This window comes from Pteronotus mesoamericanus, unplaced genomic scaffold, assembly GCF_021234165.1.
Source record: "Pteronotus mesoamericanus isolate MK-2021 breed Mesoamerican mustached bat unplaced genomic scaffold, CSHL_Meso_final scaffold_1186, whole genome shotgun sequence".
NCBI lineage: Eukaryota > Metazoa > Chordata > Mammalia > Chiroptera > Mormoopidae > Pteronotus > Pteronotus mesoamericanus.
Window position 1 is genome coordinate 12,236,323 of NW_026555302.1, and position 17,643 is coordinate 12,253,965.

The following is a 17,643-nucleotide window of genomic DNA, read 5'->3' on the forward strand; positions in this document are numbered from 1 at the left end:
AAACTAGTCCATAATTAGAAGCATACATGGTCACACAAACTCCACTGAGGTCTAGGGGATCGCAGGCCAGGAAAAGATGAGATCAAATTGTCTGGAGAGGAATGACTGACCATGCAGGTTGTTCGTCCAGAAGAATCAATACATTGATGTATCAAAATACTGATTAGTGCCTTTTTATCAATATTTAGAAAATGTTGCATTATCACCGACCGTGTGGACAGACAATCCCCTGGCTTCCCTGGAAGCTGGGAATGGGGACGAAGCGGGGAATCTGGGCGTCTCCACCCACACAAATTAACACAAAGGCAGCCCAAATCCTGGATACAAATGTGTAGATCTGAGACAGCAGAAAACGTGCTGAGTGCTGAGCAGAGACCTCTATAAGTAAAAGCCTTTCTCCTAGTCAGTTCCAGGGTGTGAAATAATACCTAGCTACTGCATTTTACATAATCACTAATTTGATAGTTACTATGTTGGAAAAGTTAGCTTCCCACGTTAAGCCCCATCAGCAAATATTATCACGCACCTATTGTGTATGGAAGGGTCTTTCTAAATATTCCAATAAAAAAGCCACTTAGTTTAACTCCTAAGTTTATTCGGAGCAAAATGTTTAAAAGCATTCACAACATCCCTGTTAGTAGTGTCTGCTTTTAGTATGGAGGGTAATGATACCCAATTGCCATTTGTTTTTTTTGTGTGTGTGAATTTTTTTTTTTTTATATATGTGTAGGTGTGAGTCTTTTGAGGGTGTCTTGTACTATTCTAAATGGCTGATGACTGGGTCACAGGGCAGACTATTAACACAGGACTTTCCAAGGGACTGAGAATCTCATCCAAGGCCATGGATGTAGATTCTGACCACCACCCTACTTTAGCTTTAAATTTACCTTTTGGTCAAAAATTTCCATGATTGATCTAAAATATTTTTCTCTGAAAAAAAAATGATTAACTATATCAAACTGATGCTAAATTAATATATCAAGAAGAACTAAATAACTGAAAATAACAGGATATGACTAATAGTTTTGATTCATAACCTGTTTTTATCCTATTCTAGAATATGAGTATCCAGATTTGTATTTACAGAGCAATACCAGAAAAATGAAATTGCTATATTTAGTTTTAAAATTCTCCTCTTTCTTTCAAGTTCTAAGCCTTACGAAAAACTCATTTGAGAACTTGATCCATTAGTGACTACTTTCAAAGAGTTGTTTGTCCTGGACTAGTTCAAGAGTTCATTGTTAATTTTATAGGGTGTGATAATGTGATTGTGGTGATGCTGTTTAAAAATCCTCATCTCTTAAGAGATACATATAAAAATGTTTATAGGTAAAATGACACAATGTCTTTGTTTTGCTTTAAAAATATTCCAGCCAGACAAAACAAAGCACAAAAAAAAAAGAAAAACGGAAGAAAAGGAAATGGGAAAATACATATGTAACGAGAAGAGCAGAATGTTTGTAATTGTTTAAGATGGGTGATGGATATGTGGGGGTCCATCATTTTCTCTCTTTTCCTGCATTTAAAAAATGTCCACGATAAAAGTATTTAAAAAGGTCCATCTCAGGGACGCATTCTACCTTATAGTCTCGTTTCACCCTCTTTTTGAAGCCTTTCTTTTGGCAAACCTTCTTCCTCAAGCGTACCCAGAAGGTCAACACAATGAAAATGTCCCTTCCCATTCTTTGTCCATAAATATGAATTTGCTGCCCATGAATCAAATACCCTGAGCAGGGGCAAGGGGACTAAAAAGGAGCCCGTGACCTGGTCACTGTGAGCAAGTCACAACTCTGATCTTGTTTCCTTATCAGATCATGAGCAAACTGGACTGGGTGACCTCAGCAATCCCTGTCCAGTTCTGTGTGTCTCTGTGTCTAGCTCCCTGGGAAGAAGGGCCATGATGATCTTGTGGCTGCGACAGTGGGAAACAATTAGACTTGGAACACCTGTGCACCTCGTGACAGGGGACTTTGCACCAGGTAGGTGCTTTCCTATGAGATACTCTTCATAGCATTCTCTTTGCCAACCACCCTGCACACTCTTTCCAGAGGCTGGTTTCTTTCCAAGAATAATCTGGGCTTTTAAGCCAAATAGTTGCATTCAAGAACCTGCCTCAGAGTTCTCTTAGGGGAATCTTTGAAATCAGCCGGCAGCCATGTTTACTTGCGGTAGAGGATGACCTAGATGTCAGACCATGTATACTCTAGCTTGAACTGTTTACAACATGCTGAAATATCATATTAATCAAAACTTTTGATAGCTTATCTTTTTTTTTTAAATGGCAGTTAATGCCTCCTTAAAGTGACTGGAGTGATTTTCCTTCGCTACAAAAAGCAAGTGGGACCTGGAGCACGTGAGCCATGTTTACGTGTGCGGTGGCATCAAGTACACTGACACTGTTGTGCAACCATCGCCACAGTCTGTCCCCAGAACGTTTTCAGCTCTGTCCCTGTTAAATGCCGACTCCCGTCTTTCCCTTGCCGCAGTCCCGGTAACCCATGTTCTACTTTCCTAACTTTATGTATTCGACTATTCTAGGTACTTTAAATAAAGTGGATCATACGATATTGGTCCTTTCCTGGCTGCCTTATGTCACTTAGCACAGCGTCTATGAGCTTCATCCATGTCGTAGCCTGTGTCAGAATTTCATTTCCTTTTAAGGATGAATAATATTCCATTGTGTATGTTTTGTTTCTCCATCCATCCCTTGATGGATATTTGGGTTGTTTCCACCTTTTGGCTATTGTGGCTAATTCTGCTATGAGCATGGGTATATACAAATTGGGTGTTTGTTTTTGTGTTTTATTGTTTTTCTTGTTGCTTTACATGCTTGCCAGGAGGTTTGGGATACTTATCTACACATCTGTGAAGGTTCTAGAAGTTTCTTGGAAACAACACTTTAAATACTCCACATATTCTTACGATCAGGTAAAATTGGAACACATTTTTTACCATGTTCATCTGAGCGAAATCAAGGTAAAATCACATTGGGGATCGTCTCTGAAAAGAGAAGCAGCTCCCAGAAATCTGGGGGAGCTAGGGAGCAAGGGGAGCGTTAATGGCAAGAGGGAGGATTGGTGTTTATGCACAGGCTAGGCACGGAGAGCCGATTGTTGTGTTCACCCGCAGCGTCCAGAGTGTCTCCTGCATCGGAGGATCTCTGTCCAGGCAGAGCCAGCGAGAGCTAGAGATGGGTTAAAATTGCTAATTCCGCTTCTGGGATGAACCTACGGAAAATCCCCATTTGACTCTGCCTGCAGGAACGTCCAGCTGAGCTCCGCATACCCGCACCCCAACATCCCTCAGCCCCTGGGCATCTGCTGATGCTCATATTTTGGATGGGGGGGAGGTGTCAGTAACCCAACCTGCGTCAGAGAAACTGTTGGATCTTGATTTTAACATCATAATTTAAAAGCTTGTAAAGGCTTCTGAGAGTCACCAGCTGGTCTAAATTTTACCTCATGTACATGTCTCAGATTTGCAGCAAGGGAATAATGTGGGGACCTCGAGGGATAACCTTGATGACATCAGCAAGTGGTAGTCATGGGAACATCTTGGAGGCAGTTTGTTAGTGACCTGCCTTCCAGAGACATAAAGCGATGCTGGAGGGACTCAGCTAAGAGCAGTTGGGGATTCTATGGCCACCAGAGAGACTCTAGAAGGAATACAAAATATTTGGCTAGCTGCTGGCACACTTGTGTTCACTCAGCAAATATTTATTGACCTGCTGTTCCTATGTTCTAGGTGTAGTAGCTAAAGCAGAAGATAAAAGATTTAAAAATAGTCCCTGAGGTTCCTGAGCTTTCATCCTGTTGTGGGAGACAGATAATAAAACAAGTACAAAAAGGTGTTTTTGGATGGCCAACTACAAAGCACCAAGTAGTCCCAATTAAATCCTTCATAGTGGTTGATTAAATTTATTGCAAGAATCTTTAGACTGGTAGGTCCAATGGTTTATTTCAGTTATGATTTGTCTATAAAAATATAATTTACAAACAAACCTTACTTTGCAAAGTAAGGTCTTCCTCTTTGTTAAAGGCTGAGGAAACGTGAAGATTTATGTGTAAAAAGAACAAACAGCCTCGGCAATCTGGTTAAGTGCAAACTGGCTAGTACAGATTCAAAGGGCCTTGACATTTCAGATGCAACCCACGTTTTCCACAGGCTGGGGGCGCTGATAGTGTGGAAGCATCCTCGAACAGGTTTGAAACTTCACCCACAATTTCTTAAATTGGCTTATCCACCTGTTCCCTTTCTTTGGCGTTTCATCCCTGAGAAGGGCGTGGGAGGTGGGGAGTGGGAGGTGGAGGAGGAGGGTGATGTTCTTACGCGCTGTTCCCTGTGGGCTGCTTGCAGACAAAAATAGCACGCTGAAATCGTTAGTTGTGTCTAACTGGGATGGCGGTGGTTGGGTATTTTGTTTTGGAAAATGTCAAAAGGAAGATCCCCAGATATGAGAGAGCCTTGGTTGTCCAAACCATTTGGTGGAAAACCGTGCTGCCGCCCTGGGAGATGGTGAGAAGCCCATTCAGGAAGGAAACTTCGGTCACTGGGCTCCGTTAGAGCAGGGCAAGGACCCGAATGGACCTCCCTTTCTTTGGATAGTTTCGTACAAAAAACTTTCCTGAAATATTGTAAGTTGAAAGAACGACCAGTTACAGAGAAAGGAATGTCGCCTGCAATGTTAGAAAGGGGACTCCGTTCTTCAGTGTTGAAGGATAGGAGATGCTTGTCAGAGGACTTGGAGGGAGTGAGACCAGTCATTTAGGGGGACGTCACCGCTGGGTGTACACTGTTCATGTACAGATGATTTTCTTTCTCTAGATGGCATTCTCCTGTTAATCAAGGCCACACATAAATGTTTGCCATTTTAATTTTTTGTATGAGTCTTATTTGCAAAAGCTTATTCCCTTTCCTATCAGTCTGGGGGCAGATAATTTTGTCAGTCGAGTACTAATTTATTTGAAGAGGCATGAAGAAGCATTTAGAAAATAGAAACCTAGATACAAATTTTACCCAATTAGCAAATTGATTTTGATGGCATTCAGATTGATGACAGACAAAAAGAATTGTATTTTCCTTATGAAAGAATTTACAAATAAGAGGAAGACATGCCATTCAGTCAAGTATGGTCTGGTGAGTGTGTTATTATGTGTTTATATAATAAGCCCCCAAAGGAATATGTGAAATAACTGCTCACACATTTTCTATTCCTGCTGGACCAAAGCAATTAGCCTGGAAACTCTTCTTTGCTGTTAAAGGATTGGCTTTCCAACGTTCACCACTTCACAGACTTGTTTATAAGCCCCCCCGCTGCCCCCGCCACTTTTGTTTTAATTGTGGGGAGCTGGGAAAACTGTTAACAGCAGAGATGATTTAAGTCTCTCGGTCAAACTTTAAAAAATTTTGAAAGAGTAAAAACCCTTCTTTGTACAGGTTAATACTAACCTGTACATACTAACCTGTAACATACTAATTCCTTGATTATGTTGATAGTCAAAAATCAAGCTTAAAATTGTTTTAGTTTCAACTTTGCTTTAAAACAAAATGGTTCACATGGTTTTCCTTTTTACTCGCTTGTAAGTGTTGGTGGACACTGAACCAATCAAAATCTCTTCTGCATTTTTACTCGGCACAATCAAATTTTTTAGGAAATGTTTTCGTGCCCTTCAGTTCTTCCCTTAGCACACTGCTGGTGTCTATGACCATTTCTCTTTCCACTTTGCTTGCTTTATAGATCCAAGAGACTATGAACTGAATTAGAGATGTCTCGTGGTAAGCAGTAAATTATATTTTCGTAAGAGATAGAGTGCCATGATGCTTACTATTATGAAAGCTGGTAAGTCCATGAAAACTATATGAGGTCTCTGAGGTCTCTCATATAGTATTTAGGAGATTTTTCTCCTGAAAGATTTGATAAAGCTTTTATGAATGGAGATTATCTTAAAATGAGTTGTTATTACTGGGAGCCAGTCTGTATCATTGAAAAATACAGGAGAAAATAGGCTTGTTTGTATACTAGCAAGCATATAATGGGTCTGGAAATATCCTAATATTGATGGTATTATTAATTAACAAAGATGTCCCTAGAAATCCTTTGAATAAAAATTTAGAAGTTTAATATCTCATTGGTATTTTAACCTACATGTTTTGATTAGTGGAGAGGGTGAGCATCTTTTCTTAAATTTGTTAGATAATTCACATTCCTCCTTCTGTGAGTTTCCTATTAGAATTCTTTATCCAATTTTCTATTGGATTTCCTGCCTCTTGTTGATATACAGAAGTTATATGTATTTTTTACATACTAATTCCTTGAGTTTAGAGGTGGCAAATATGTCTTCTAGGTTGTCTGTTGTCTGTTAAATTTGCCTACAATGTCCTTCTTTAAAAAGAAATCCTATATTTTATTCTCACCTGAGGACTTTTTTTCATTGCTTTTTAGAGAGAGGAAGGGAGAGAGACACATCGACTGGTTACCTGTTGTACGTGCTGGACGGGATTGAACCCACTACCTAGGTACGTGCCCTGAAGGGGATTTGAGCCCATCAACCTTTCGGTTATGAGACAATGCTCCAACCGCCTGAGTCACACTGGTCAGGGCCTAGAAATGCTATTTTGATAGATACACTGAAATCCACAAAATTTCCCCCAAATCGTTTGTGGATTTTAGGCTTTCCTTCCTAACTCCTCCTCATTTTTAGGTCACAAAGATACTCTTCTATACTCTCCTTTTTTGGTTTCCATTTCAGATTAAAGTATCTGACTTATGACAGTTAACATTTGTATGTGGTATGAGGTAGGGATCCAACTGTTTTTTTCTCCACGTAGTGACCAACTCTCCCAGAATCATTCCCTAAATAATCTATCTTCTTCCTCTTCATTGGACAGAGATGCCGCCGCTATTCTGTGTGAAGCTTCCATATGCATGTGGGTCTGTTTTTGGATCCCTGTTTTAGTCCATTGATCTATTTGTTGATTCCTGTGCTCATGTGGGAATATTTTCTTTGCTGTGGCTTTGTGGTATGTCTTAATAGCTGGTAAGAAAAATTCTCCATCTTTACTTGTTTCTTAGCTATTTGTTAGGCTTTTTAGAATTAATTATTCACCTTTCTCTCAAAGTCATGCTGGAATTTTGACTGAAAATTGTGATATATGTTATTTTTAGAAGAATCTACAGATTTCTATTGGTAAGCTATTCTACATCAATGTGCTAATCTATTTCTTCTGGGCTTCCTTTATGTGTTTAGGATTTGTGACTATTTTTAGGACTATCAAATATGAAAATCATTAAAGCTATATTTAAAGATACATTTACAGAGGTATGGTGGATATTTGGAAACTATCCACATGTCCAGTAACACAGAAATGATTAACTAAATTGAAAATAGTTTGATGTATGCATTAATAGAAAATTACATCAATAAAGTCATACTTTTAAAGAACCATTAATGATATGAGAAAATCTTGTAATAATACTACATAATTAGCTGGTGAGATTACAGGGATTTAAACTCTCGTATATATTTTGGGTATGTTCCAGACTTTCTAAAATGAATGTTTTATTTTTAAAACTTTTTTTTTCATTTAAGAAGTTGGAAGCAAGTAAGTTAAGCATTTGCCACTTGACTCTACAGGAACACTGGGAAATGGTTTCTGACTCAGCAGATGAGTTCATCAGTGTTTCATCAAGCAAGAAACAAGAACTCAGATGCAAACTGTTCCATCTGCCGGGACTCCTCACAGGTTTTTAGGCCGCCTGACTCAGCTAGGTGTGAGTAACTGTAACTTCACACGTTCACTTTTGCACATCAGGAACATTCAGTAGTCTGCTGCTTTGCAAAGCACTCAATGAGAGCCATTAAAGATAAAGGGATGAGTCAAGTAGCCTCGGCCCTGGAGGGAGTTAGCATGGCACGTATGGATAAAGGGCTTGCCTGATTTTCAGGCCCACCCTCTGTGCCAAGTCTCAATTCTTCCATGCTCCAATCTCCTCGGACCTTATTCACTTTTCTCATAATTTTATCACAGCTAATCAAATAACGCGAGGTTTGTGGTCCTTCTCCTGTATGGCAGAGGGGAGAAAGGAGTTTACACTGCTAGCTTCTAGAATTAAGGTTTCAAGACTAGTAACAGCCAACGTTTATTGAGCAGCTACTATGTGCCAGACAGCCCATTTAGTTATCACAACAACTCGCATGCAGAAACTCCTATCGTTCTTTTACATGAGATACTGCAGTTCAGGAAGATTTATTAACAGCTTGAAAGTGGTCAAGTCAAGACTCCAGCCCTGACCATGCGTCTCAGAAGACCATGCTGCTAACCACTGTGCCATATGGCTTCCCCGGTGCTGGCGCCGTAAGGGGTCACAGCTGTACCCTCCTGCCCAGGCAGCTGTGATTCATGGGCTCTGACTCACCAGCCAGGTTTTCACTGGCTTCTTGAGGTGGCAAAGGGGAGGGACAGAGGTTCTGGCTTTGTCCTGAGGGGGTCCAGGTTCTCCGGGCATGAGAAATGGGCAGGGAGGAGAAAACATGTTGTAACGTGTGAGACGAGTTGGTCCTTCCTGCAAACAGGGTTCCCATAAACCCAGCCAATCTCTAGGGACTTCCTGTCTTCATGCTGTTGGGCTCCATCCGCCAACAGCCCATTCCAAAATAGCGATGGAAGGCGTGGTATGAAATGGGAAGGCGTGGAAGGGTTTTAAGCAGCAGAGTTTAAATGTTTCCAATTATACAGATCCCTCTGGCTGGCTGGGAGGAAGGCAGCTCAAGATTTCTGATAGCCAGCTCCTTTCAGGTGCTCTGTGACCTGAGGACAAGGTGAGAGGGAAAGAAAGGGCCTGACACCCGCCCACTGATCCCTTTGTCAAAGTTCCCCGATTTCCCAGAAAGCTTCTCTCCCTGCTCTTATCAGAGGCTTATCTGATTCATTCTGGGACAGGGCCAACTCTTCCTTTACTGTGCCCCATGAAAGCCCCTTAGGACCTTGACAGAGGCTTAGTACAAAGGTAAGCCACTCAATTGCAGTGACGCCTCACGGGCTAGAGCCTGGATCTGTTCGAAGGGCCTTTGCACAGCTGGAGCATTTTGGTGCAGAGCCACTCCAATGGAGGCCAGGGGAGTTCTACTCCGGGGCTGGGGGTGGGAGGAGTTCTCCATTTCCCTCTGGGGGATGTTTCTCTGTCTTATCGATGGCTCCTCCACATAAACACAGCAAAAAGAAACTCAAGTTAATGCACAATTAAAGTTAATACTCCGTATCTCATGGCCTTCAAGTCAAGCACTTGAGTCCTTTCCTTCTCACTATCTTCTTCTGGAGTAGGTGCTATTATTGCTCCACTTTACAGATAAAGAAATGGAGGCCCAGAGAGGTTGAATGTCTTGCCCAAGGTCCACAGAATATAAATGGTCTTGACCATTGTGTCATGCAAAGAATATGCCAATGTCAAGGAAGTTTTTAAAAAATGCATTTGTAGCCCTGGCTGGTGTGGCTCAGTGGACTGCGTGCCTGCCTGCAAACCAAAGGGTTGAGAGTTCAATTCCCAGTCAGGGCATGTGCCTGGGTTGTGGGCCAGGTCCCCAGTGTGGGGCGCGTGAGAGGCCACCATACATCGATGTTTCTGTCCCTTTCTTTCTCCTTTCCTTCTGTCTAAAAATAAATAAATAAAATATTTGTAAAAATGTGTATGTAAAAATATATATAGTGGTAAGAATAGTTAATATGTTATCTCCCCTTTTAACAGTTTTTTATTGTACAGTGCATATTGCTATTTATAGGCACAATGTTGCACAGTACATCTTTAGAACATATGCCTCTTGCATAACTGAAATTTTATGCCCATTGACTAACAATTCCCCACCCTCCCCAGGCAATCACAGTTGTATTTTTTGCTTCCAGGAGTTTGGCTCTTTTGGATACCTCATATAGTGGAATCATTTGTGCTTCTGTGGGTGGCTTATTTCATTTACCATAATGTTCCCAAGGTTAATCCCTGTTGCATATTGCAGATTTCCCTCCTTCTTAAGGCTGAATGATATTCCTTTGTATATACGGATCACACTTGAAAACTCCGTTCACCTGTTGACGGGCATTCCAGTTGTTCCCACGGGTGGCACTGCCAGTGGGGCCACAGTCGCCGAAAGATGGCTGCTCCCTCTGCAAGACCCTGATTGGGCCAACAGACCTACGAAAAGATGCTCAACAGCTCCAGTCGTCCTAGAAATGCAAATCCAAACCACAGTGACCTATCACCTCACACCTAAGAGGGCGGCGATGATAAAAAACAGAAGCAAAAAAGAAATCCAAAAAGACAAGCGGCAGAGGGGTCCATGGCAAGACCGGAAGCCTGGGATGCTGCTGGCGGGAATGCAGCTGGGTGTAGCCGCTGGGAAAGCAGTACAGAGGTTCCCCCAAAAAGTAAGAACAGAGCTACCATATGATCCAGCAATCCTACTCCTGGGTATTTGTTCCAGCAGGTTATTTTAAGGTGCATTTAATTCTGTACAGCTCTAAATTGCTTTAACCATCTGGGTGGAGTTATTTCAGAATTTCTCACCCCATTTCTTGTATGTGGGAAACAGCGCAGAGAAAGGAGAGAGCTGGACTCAGGTCTTCAGTCATGTACTAGGGACGAACCGTGCCACAGTTCGACATTGTGTTAAAATACTGGATGAACCTGAAAGTTATGCAGCAGTTTTAGGAGAAATTCCCGCTATGGAGAGACACCGGCTTATTTCCAGACACAATCTTGTCACCTTTCGGTGTGTCTCGGGCTCCTATTTTCACGATTGTTTCCTGTTTCCCTTTCACTCTCACTCACCTGAGCGGGGTCACTCAGAGAACTCAGACGTTGGCCCTTATTGCCCGAAGGCTCCAGTCCGGAGCTGAGCAGAGCTGAGTGCTAAGGATCTGCCTGAGACCTGTGGCTGTAATTTTAAAGTGGAAACCAGTTAGCACTTGTGTGTTAATCTAAACCCATTTTCAATGGCTTGTGTGCAGGTGCGGGGTAGATGGAGATTTGGTTTTAGCCGGACCCCGGCTTTGCTTCCTACTAAGAAAAATAAAAAAGGGAGCAGGACAGGTGATAGTGTTTGCAGGGAGTGACGGCCACTCTGGGCCACAGAGTATGGAGTAGGTAGGTGGAGGGACGCAGGCCCTTCTGCGCAGTGAGGCTGCGGGGTCAGGAGGTTAGATTTCTGATGAGGCTGCGGGATGCGTGAGGTGAAAGAGCTAGAAAGTGGGGTTCTGAGAACGGAATGCCAGAAGCAAAGATTTCAGAGGCAGGAAGTAATGCTTGGCGATGAGGAGGTTGAGGACCTGAGAGGCTAAGGCATTGGGTGGCTAATATATTTGGCTGTAGACTCACCAAGGCCGATGACAGCAACTGTGCTGAAGAGGAACACAGGAACTGGGAGCGGCACTCTTCACAGAGCAAGGGCGGGCGATGGGAGGTCGGCAGATGCCACATGAAGAGGTAGTGGGGCACGACTAGAGTTCAAGGGCGTGTTCTTTAAAGAGTTTAATTTTTGTGGGATCAGGGAGGGGGATTCCTCCCTGGGTTTTATGTGAGAACGAGGAGCAAGGATACCATCTCCAGGCTGTGTGATACGTTGAATGTGGAGAAAATATCATTCACTTGAGAAAGATCCATGTGTAGCCATGAACACCCAGGGGCTATTGGGAAGCACAGAGAGTAGGGGACACTCGGAGGTGTTTGAGGGTAGAGGGGTTCTGCAGATGACATCTTCGAGGTCCACAAAAGACTGTGGAAGATTTTGGGTGGTTCAGCGGCGATGGAAGGCTGGGCCACTCCGGTGTGGATAGTGTCCTCTGCGGAGGGGAGTCTGCTGATGATGGCTGCTCTGGAAGCGTGGACTTTGGTGGGTGACTAAGGTGAGACATGCTGACAGTAGCTTTGGTGGTCCCTAAGGAGAGGGTGGGCCATCCTTTCATTCATAGCCTCTCTCTCTGGTTTGGACTCCTGGGTCATTTCTGACAGTAAGGCGGCAGGAGGAACAGTCTTACAGAGCTCCAAAGCAACGTCCCCTAACCCCTGCCACCTGACGTTCTCTCTGGTACCCACGGGCCCGGGGGCCCGCCATCCCTGTCACTCTCTGCTAGTTACATCCTATTGTATCAGCGTCATTGTTAGAATGTATTTCTTAGAACAGGAAGTGGTTTTCTGAATGTGGGCTGGAAAGAACAGAGTGCCCCGAGCTCGTCACCTCTGATTTAAATGCCATTCTTACGTTCCTCTCCTTGTCTGTGCTGCTCTGTTCATGGTGAGCGATACCGGGACATTTTTTCCCCCCTCAGAAACTGCTATTGTGCCCAATTCTCCCTATAATCCTTTTCTTGTAGAATCCTGTAGTTCTGGAGCAAAATGGGTTCAAGATCTCATTTGTTCTCAAGCATTTTGTAGATGGGAAACAGTTCCGGTTTGAATAAATGACGAGTGTTGATATTCTGGATCAAATACGTGGCTGATTTAGAAAAACAAAGCATTAATAAGCTCCCTTGCATCTAGGTTTCAGCTTCGGGATGTGAATCCAAACCTCTTCCTCTTGGACATGTTTGGGCTGCTTTGCAGGGTAAAGGTACATTCTCCTGGCAGGGGAGGACTTTACCTTTGTGTCGTGGGTTTTCCCTACAGCCTTGAGGGCTCAGGTATCGGACCTGGACTCAGGGCAGCTGGTCCTGCCTTGGCTTTTTGCTTTATCTCCTCCACCCTCTTAGCATTTTTCTCTGAAAGTTAACAGTCCTGGATTTCATGCTGTTTTTTAAAAATTGTGCCACTCAGAAAAGTCTTTCTTTTTCCACCTGATGTGACTTCTAGTTTATTTTTTATCAGGTACCCTGAGTATTTCCTCTGTCCCCTACTCTGACCCATATAACCCGACCTGGTCCTTTCAGCAGACTTGGTTAAAGTCTACTGCTCACCATTGCTGCTTACCTGGTCACAAAACCAAATGACAGCCTGTACTATCCATGTCACCTGCTTTAATAATGTTAAATAAGGAAACAGGCTGAAAATGAGCTTAATGTAGTCTGTGCCAACAGTCAATGATAAGCATTAAAAAATAACATTTGAAAATTATAGTTTGAAATTAAATTGAGATATTTGACTATGGTAGAAAAATGAAAATTTTAACCAAACATTGTCAGTTTAGGATGGTTTCATGAGTCTGCCCTTTGTTGAACAAGGTCAACAACAACAAATGATACAAGTCCTCTAAATTGCTAAGCACCAACTTCTTAAGTGCCTCAGCTGTAGGATGATGTGTGTACCTGGGTGTATGAAAATAAACCTTGCTTCCTCTCATTTCTATCTAGAGAAGTTCAGATAAAACCCCTTTTCTAATAGTCTTTTTGCTAGACAAGGATGACAGCCTCCTTAGCTGACACCTGTTCCCCCAGCCCTTCCATCCACTCCTCACTGAGCTGGTGTGGTATGCTGGTTCAATTCCGGACTCTGGAATCGGCTGGACCTAGATTTACATCGTGGCCATGCCGTACACCAGTTTCATGTTGTTTAAATTCTTTGAGCCTCAGTTTTCTCATCTGTAAAAGGGGCGTGGCATATATATATATATATATATATATATATATATAGTAGCTATTTCAATATTATAGAGTTGGAGAAGAACGTATTTAAGAAATTGCTCTGGTTTTTAAAATTTTTCATTTTTATTATTTTTTAATTTTTTAAATTTTTAATTTTTTAATTTTTTTTAGTTTTAATAAGAATATTGGAAAAACGGACTCAACTCAAAATCCTTGCTCTTATTTTCTTAGGAATATGACAACAGAAGAAAACCAAATAAGGAAATTAACCCCAAGCCTCTTTGTGGCTGAGAATGTTCTTTTTCCCATGGCCCCAGACACACAGTGTCTGGTGGAAACCTCCAGCCTCTAGGGTGCTCAGGGCTAGTGGAATGATGGTTTCTAACTTGCAGCACTTGCTTGTATTTTATCCTTTAGGATGGTCCCATCTGGCAGGACTTAAAGTATGGCCTATTCCCTTTTTTACAGGTCAATGCTCTATTTCCCACTGAACTATAGACCTTTAATTCACTAGTTGTTAAATAAAATGCTTGCCAGTAAGTTCCCCCCCGAAGAAATTCCAGCCAGGGTCCGGGAGGTAAACAGTTTACAGGGCAGGCAGGAGAGAATTGGGCGCCACTCCCCCAGTATTGATCACCGTCCTACTTGTTCATTGGCTTGTGATGACATTGCCTTTCTAAGCATCACATTTTTTGCAGCTTTTATTGATCTTTCCTTGGTCTTTGCCTCTGTGGACAGGAATCTGTTCTGAACGTAGCTGTTTAGCTTTTTATGGTCCCCAGAGGGACTGAAGCTGAAGTAGAAGCCATACTTCAGGAGCATCATGAAAATCTGGGTCAAAAGACATTTAGTTCATTTGGAAGTAAAATCTAATGTGATATAGTCCATACCCTCCTTTCGAAGCAGCTTGTCCATAATGGCTTGACATCACAGTTCTCTGAGGCGGGTGCATGACCCCTTGCTAGAGAGACAAGCACACCACGATCCTAGTACCATGATTTTATTTTCAGGAATTATTGTCATCTCTTACTGAAAAAAGCATGTCTTAGATCAACTTTAGAGACTCCAGTAACATTTACCTATGTACTTAGGGAAATTTAGGACAGTAAATGTGGCATTTCAAGTCAAAGCATATGTTGGAGTATTTAATAATACTAGTCAGAAAATTGGTTATTATGGAGAAAAGGAAAAAACTTTGTTCTTATCTGACAGCATGCAATAAGCTAAATTTCAAAATGTTTAGAGGATTAAGCATAATAAACACTATCATGATGGGCTAAAATAGTACGAAGACTATCTTAGTAATTTGGGGAGAGAAAGACACAAGCCAGACACCAAACCCAGAAGCCACCCCCTCCCAGATATACAGAGAGCTTATGTAAAATGAGAAGTGTTTCATGATGAAAGGTACCCTAAAGTAAAAGATAAGAGACAGACAGACTAGGAGAAAATATGCGCAACATATATAACACAAAGGGTTAATATTTCTCTAACAAAAAGAGCCCCTGTAACCATTAGTAAACAAATAAACCAACCAATAGGAATTGTGAAACCACAAAGGAAGAAATACAATTGGCCCATTTACTTAAAAAGTTGATAAACATTCTGCACCCAATCAAATGTGTATGTATATTTATTGAAACATCAAACTGTAGACTCGTGATAGATGAGTTGTCTGGTAGGTCAGTTATATCTCACTAAGGCTGTTAGAAACTCTTTGGTGACAACACTTACCTCAGGTAGAACACCAGCTACCCTATGACCTGTAAGATCTTCCATGTCATTTCCTTACCACAGCCCTTCACAGTTTAAGTCAGGTCAGTCTGTCACACTCTTCCTGGACTGTCCCTTCCAAACATGTTTCACAGTCTTGTAATTACCTGTTTGCTTTGTGATGATTGGTTTAGCTGCCATCTCTCCGCTGAAAGGTAAGCTCTAAGGGGGCAGGGAGCATACCTGTTTCTCCATTTCCAGAAAGTAGCCTCCAGTGTTTCCACAGGCCGGTTCATTTAGTTAGCCAGGGCTACGTATCACAGTTAGAGCATCCCAAACGGTTCCCCGCAAAGTACGCTGCTAAAATGAAATGAAGACACTTCATTGAAGTTTTCTTTCTACCTGTCGGGCAGTTGGTAACATCAGCTCAGAGGATTTTTCAGACTAAAGCAATTGCAGTCATGCTCTATGGCACAGAAGCCTGGGTTCTCCTCGTTGTCCCAATGCCTCTGTGCACTTTGGCAGAATTGATTGTGGAAGAGCAGACACTCTCTTGATTGATCCCGTATCTGTAGGGAGCTGCGCTCTTGCCCAAAGCTCATTTGACAGGAATAACAGGGACGGTTTCTAAAGGATATGTAATCCTGTTAGAACATCAGGTACTTGCGTGCTTGTACTGAGCTATTTTGGTCCCTCCTAGAATTGCTTTTAGCGACTTCAGTTAATACGTAGAACAATGTTTTGAGAAATAATGCCCTCCTGCTGACTTTATTGCAGATACTCAGAGTTCTCTGTCACCCAGCGGTCTCTACAAGAACCCACTGTCTCTCAGGAGCTCGGACTTGAATATCCAGCTATCCCCATGGGGCATCTCTGCTTGTGTGCAGAACCAGGGGTGGAATGTAGTGAGGTGACGGGGTTGAACCTTTATATGTAGAATCCTTTTCCATCAGGAAGAGCAGGAATGAGTGGCTTCCAAATTTTTAGCAGGGTGTTGTTTTTCCTAATAAAATCATCTTTTTTATTAAGGTGATTTTAATCCAATATGAAAACAGATAGGAAAGTTGGCGTGTGTGCAGGGTTGCAGGGAAGACATGCTTTAGTTTTCCCCTCCCATTCAAGTATCTTTGGTCCCCTGAGGTAGGTAGCACGGGAGTTAAAAGCCACTGATCTCATCCAGTCCCCCTATTTGGGACCCTCGTGTCCCCCACTGAAAAGCAGAAGCACACAGCCCATTGAATGAAATGTGGATTTTGTAAATGACTCCTTAGAAAGCTATGGAGGCGGGTAGTGGTGGAATTTCCTCCTATTAACGTAGGATCCATTAATTAACGCAGTGTGTGCGCTGGACCAATCTGTGTTGTACGAGAAGTCGCTGAGACCAGTTTTTGAAAGGCTCTGCTATCACCCAGTTTTTAAAAGCTGGGTCAGCAGGGGGAGCCGTTTGCTAATGTTTCTGTGTTTCCAGTGGGATCTCTTCCAGTGAAACTGGTGATGTATTACTGTCACTCAAGCCTGGGCAGCCCTGAGCACGGAGCTAAGCACTTCCGTGAGGGTTGAGAGACAAGAAGCACATGGAAGCAAAGCCTCCACATGGCCCAATTTCTTTGAATTCTCCTGATTTATTGCAAAAATTGGTACAAATACTGCATTCTTTTCTGTCAATTGTCCCATTTACTTTATTAGTATTATTTTTGTTCCAATCCCCGCTCCCCTTTGGCAGCCATCTTTTTGTCTCTGTCTCTATGTTTAGGAATAGAACTGGTGGCCTTCTGGTGTGAGGGATGATGCCCACCCCACTGAACTGCAACACCGGTCAGGGGTAAGCTTTTTTTTTATTGTTAACACTATTGCAGATGCCCCCATTTCTGCCCTTTGCCTACCTGCACCCAGCCCCACCCTACCCCTTCCCTCTGGCCTTCACCACCCAGTGGTCTGTGTCTACGTGTCATGCATATTATCACCTTTACTCTCAGAATGAACCAAGGGCAGGGAAGCCTTAACAGATTCAAAGGACATTTTGTATTTTTAAAAGCATTTATAGAGGGATTGCCTGGATTCTTCTCCCAATAGCCCTCTGAGGTCTGTATTATGTTTACTCATATTTTACACAGGTGGAAGCTGAGGCTTGGAGGAATTGCGTGATTGTGGTGAAATCACACCTGTCAGTGGCTAGGATTGAAGCCAAGCGCTCTGAGCTCTGATGCGAGAGCCTGGGCTTTTAACCTCCCTGGTACTTACACTCCCTTTTCCTCCCCCCTCCCCCGTATCGTGCTGCAGTCGCTTTGCGCGGGGTGAATGGTATTGTTGGCCTATTCAAAGAGTGAATTCACTTTACAGTTTAGCAGAAAGCTACCTTTTACAAAA